The following is a 5311-nucleotide window of genomic DNA, read 5'->3' as shown; positions in this document are numbered from 1 at the left end:
TAGAGTTTGGTCAGACATCAAAGATGGCAAGGTCTTCTTCCACTGCATCCCGTCCTCCCAATTTGTGGCTTGCCACTGGTCTTCAATGACTGAGGAAAAGAAAGTGAGGCCGATGCTTTCCTAATATTAAAGATCACACTTATGAAAAAATTAGAAGAGAAACAGATTATATACATCTCACAACCATGCATAGGACATGTATTCTTAACCAAACAAGGAATAGAGGCAGTTATCAAAAAGAAAAATAGATAAATTTTGTTATATGAAACTAAAAAGCTTACACACAGACAAAATTAATGGAGCTAGGATAAGGAGGGAAATGGCCAAGTGGCAAAATATATATTTTTGTCAAATTTGTACAATTGAACAAATTGACAAACAAAAAATAAATACAAAAGCCATTTTGTATTGTAGGTAAGTGGTCAAATGATATGAACAGTTTTCAAAATAATTACAAACTACTAACAACTATATGAAAGAATGCTCCGAGTCACCCATAATAACAAAAACGTAAATCAAAATAACTGCTTTACCTCATATCTTGGCAAATTGACAGAGATGACAAAAGATGGGAATTATGGGAAGAAAAGTCCACCAGCGCATTCTTGGAGGAGCTATGAATCGCTACAACCATTTTGGAAAGTAAATTTGGAGTTATGTAAATAAAGTGATAAACACATCCTTACCCTTTGAATCAGAGATAGCAGTTCTAGGTTGATACCTCAAGGAGGTCATTGACCAGAAGAAAATCCCTAAAAATGCTATCCATATCCAGAGAAAGAACCAATACAGTCTGAATGCAGATTGAAGCACACTCTTTACACTTTCTTTAATTTTTTGGTTTGTTTCTTCTCTCACAACATAACTAATATGTTTTACATAATTGCATATATGGAGGGGAGGGAGGGAAGGAGAAAATTTGGGACTCAATTTTTTTAATGAATGTTAAAAAATGTCTTTATATGTAATTGGAAAAAATAAAATACTGTTTATTAAAAAGAAAGAAAGTCTCTATATGCAACAAAACATTTATAGCAGCACTTATTGTGATAGTAAAGAACTGGGGTGGGGATGGGGGAGTTGGTTGTTGTCCTTCATTCTCGAAGAGGATCAAAATGGCATTACTATGTTAGAGTCAAGTTTCAATCCATCCAACTGTGACTGATCAGACCAGTTGAGGAAACTGAGGCAAACAAAGTTAAGTGACTTGCCCAGGGTCACACAGCTAGTAAGTGTCTGAGATTAGATTTGAACTCATGTCTTGCTGACTCCAGGCGCAGAGCTCTAACCATATGTCATCAGCTGAAGAAACACTGGGAAAGCTTAAAATTCTTATTTTTTGGTACAGAAAACACGAAGGCCTAACATAAGTCTCACATTGACCCATCTAAACTACTGCCTCAGTCAATTTTTACTGTGGCCTTTAGGTAGGACAAGGCCTTCAAAGGCTGGAATAGATGAATGGAGAAGGTGGAGGCTTCCTAGGAAAAGGACCTACGTGGAACCACTGAGAAGTAACCTTCATCTGTTGGGTTTTTTAATCCATTCTCGGAGCTAAAGAATTCTTTCTGCTTTAGATCTAAAGACTTTTTTTCTTTCTAAAGCAAGTACAATTGTGAGGACTTGCTACTTTATGACATTATCAACAGTCTCACTCTACCAGGCACAACAGATGCAGAGAATTAAACAGTTTAGCTCCAAAAGACAATGGACTGGACCTCTTAAACTGCACTCTGCAGGTGCTTAATGACTGTTCAATAATACTTTGGGTATATATTTGGGATTTTTAAATATCAAAGTTTAACTTTTTTTAGTTTTAAAATTAGTAGCTGTTGTTACTCTGGCCTGACTTCATTTTTGAAGATAGAAGCCCCACGGAATGACCAGATTTTAGCGATCGTGAGTAGCCCAGTGGAATTCAGGTATAAATGTATTTGCATAAAATTAGTACTCATCTTTTCCACTCAAACAGTCCTCGTCCCGTGGTACAATAGTGCTCATCAACTAAATAGGTTTCATTTATAGGAACATCAAAAAATGTTTTTAATACTATAACTGTCATTGAAAATAATTGGCCCAGGGAACCTTTGAAGTAGCTTCCTGATTCCCTGCGTACAAAAAGGCCAGGGCTCTTCCTTCAAGCTTCTTGGACAGGCTGATCAGCACGGCTAACATAGAGGCAGGGAAGCTATGTCTGCCTGAATCAATGCTGTATCTTTGCTGAGCGTTCTTTCCGTGCTCTGGCTGAAGAAACCTCCTTTAGATAAGAATTTGATTGGTCACGAGTATCTCATTTCATTCCATTCTTTAGCCTGAATTACCAAACTGGCCTGAGTTAGACTTGACCTATCATGCATTGGGAAAGAGGAAAATGTGTGCTACCTGATAAATATTAATAAATTAATTCAGTGTGTTTCCGTCGACCTGCATGTCACAATCCAGGCAATATGCATTCTTCAGTGACTTGGTTTTTTGTTCTCCCGAAGTGCCTCCAATTCATAACTTCAATGTGCAGGCAAACATCCGAAGGGGCTAGGTAGTATCTGAATGAGGCATCAAAAGTTTGAAGAATGCCTACAGGTGAAATAGGGGAGAGGAATTCACAGACGGATCAATCTCTTCCAGGGGCAATTGTGCTGAGTGCTATGACGATGAGGACAACCAAAGGGTGGTGATGTGCCGTCCCTCCAACCCACCCTCAGCCACCACCCACAAACAATACCATCCCCATCACACACACCCTTCTCCTAGAACTATCTTCCCTCAGCACCTTGCCATTGCGACCTCACCCCACCAGAGAGAACTGTCCATACAACCTCTAGCCAGAGGACAGAGTCAGGATCAGGGGCAAGATGGAGCCTCTCCCACTAAATCCATCCCAGGTGCCATCATTTCCAGCTTTCAATGTCAATCGTCCATTCAGAAACATCCGCGACACATGAAACTGCTTCTCTACTCTCTCATCATCATCTTCAACTAGAGAAATCTTCTTCTCTACCAGAGCAGAGACTTTATAAGCTCTTTCAACTAACCATCCTGCTTAAAAGGGCATTTAGAAAGTGTTAGTTTTGATGTGAAGAGCAGAGAACTGCTAAACTCATCACACTAGCTCTCTCTGGACTACAGAGCCCATCCATCATTCACTGGGATGCTGTCCAATCAGAATGGAGGTCACACCAAACCACACAGTACCCCATCACCAGGGTAACAAAGCAGCTGCTTTTCCCTCTCAATCCAGATAGGACAGCAGAGAGCAACAGTCATGAAAAACCACCTTTTTCCAGCTCTAAATGGTGTTGAACGGTCATATATGTCACTGGAGCTCTTGGAATGAAATCCGTTCTCTCCCACCAATCAAAACTTACTCAGTTGAAACTTACTTCTCTTCCCTGTTCATTTCTTCCCTGAAGCCTCCTCCTCCCCTGATGTTAATGCTGCTGCTGATGATGATGCTGATTCTGTCTTCTTATGCTTTTCTCCTGCCATCCTCTTCAGTAGCTGAAATTAGAGTCTCCTTTTATTTAAAATCACAGCTCCCCAAAGTTCTCTTATCCAAGCAACAATCTCATTTTCAGTCATACCTTAAACATATATTTAAGATGAATGTTCAATCATACCTCAAATTCAAGATATGAATGAAAAAAATCTCCAATTGCTTATATGATTTCTCATTTTCGAAGTTTTACCTTCTTCCACACGCATATGCTAATGGGCTGATATACCATCATCCTCAGCAGCCCTGAAGTTCTCAGTACAGTCACCTCTCTCTTTGGTGCCTTCAAAACTGTTTTTTTCACATTCACGTTTCTCTAGTTTTTAGTTAGTAGGAAATCTTTCCCAGCCCCTTTATAGTATTAAATGATTCTCACGCAGATGAGATGTCATTCCATATAGTTAACAAAGCTATCTGAGACCAGAGGTCATTTTTCTCTCCCAAACTATCCAAATTCCCATCTGAAAGATGTGCTGCTTCAAACACACAACCAGTTCTGAATTCATCTATTATCCTCCAGTGCACATCTTTCCATCTTCACAAGAAGAGCCTGAGTCTTCTCCAAGCTCTAGCCCCTTGACTGGCAACATGGCTAAACGTACCAAGAAGGTCAGAATTGTTGGTAAATATGGAACACGTTATGGTGCATCCCTCAGAAAAATGGTGAAGAAAGTTGAAATTAGCCAGCATGCCAAGTATACCTGCTCCTTCTGTGGCAAGACCAAAATGAAGAGATAGGCTGTGGGTATCTGGCATTGTGGATCCTGTATGAAAACCATAGCTGGCAGTACATGGACCTACAATACCACCTCTGCAGTCACAGTCAAATCTGCCATCAGAAGACTGAAGAAATTGAAAGACCAGTAAAATCTCCTTATCAAATATCTGTAGCCCATAGTCCAACAATAAATGGGTTAATTTATGGAATAAAAATCACTTTGGTTCTTAATAGTCAAAAAAAAGAAGAGCCTGAAATATTTTGTGAAATGCTTTCCTACAATCTCAATATGGACAGCAAACCCCTCTCCTACCAGTTAGCAACCACCAAGCTGCCACACTATAGAGGTCCGGCCTTAGGTTGACCTTAAAGATCATAGTCTGAACCTGCTCCTCCAAGCTGTAAGGAAACTGAAGCATGTAAGGGTGCATTGATTTAGCCAAGACCATGCAGTTAGTAAAAAGCAGACCCAAGATTTGAGCATGATCCTCTGACCCCAAATCTAGCCCTCTTTGCCTTGCTCCTTGCTGCTTGCTGACTGGCCCATCATAAAGCTTCTCTTTAGAGCAGGGCCAGGACTGGCATTTTGGCCAAAACCTGTAGATTTCACTTTTGTACCATCTCTTATATGTGGCCCCTGGTGCAGGCCCTCCATACCTCATGCCTGGATTATTGAAATAGCTGCTGGGGGGGGGGGGCCTGCCTGCCTCAAGCCTCTCCCCACTACAATTCATTCTCTGTTTAACTGCTAAAGAGATTTTCCCAAAGCACAGATCCCATCATGGCACTCTCCTATTCAATAAATTCTAGTAGCTATTTATTGCATCCGATCAGATATAAGATGCTATGTTTGGCATTCAAAGCCCTTCATAAGCTGCCCCCTTCTACCTTTCCAGTTTTCTTACCCCTTATTCCCCACCACATACTCCATGATCCAATGGCACCAGCCTCCTGGCTGTTTCATCAACTCAGCTCTGGGGCATTTTTTTCTGGCTGTCTCCCATGCCTGGAATGCTCTCTCTTCTCTCCAACTACTGACCTCCCTCACTGCCTTCAGCAATAATCGTACCTTCTTCAGTAGGCCTTTTCCCATTCTCCTT

At 40.8% G+C, this 5311-nt stretch overlaps 1 pseudogene; it reads left to right on the top strand.

Moving 5' to 3' along the window:
* Positions 1 to 4081: 4081 nt before the first annotated feature.
* On the top strand, positions 4082 to 4360 carry LOC118854226 (annotated as a pseudogene).
* Positions 4361 to 5311: the final 951 nt, after the last annotated feature.

Source organism: Trichosurus vulpecula, chromosome 6 (genome assembly GCF_011100635.1).
Source record: "Trichosurus vulpecula isolate mTriVul1 chromosome 6, mTriVul1.pri, whole genome shotgun sequence".
Lineage (NCBI taxonomy): Eukaryota > Metazoa > Chordata > Mammalia > Diprotodontia > Phalangeridae > Trichosurus > Trichosurus vulpecula.
The sequence above is the reverse complement of the archived record's forward strand: the minus strand, read 5'-3'. Positions and strand labels throughout refer to the sequence as shown.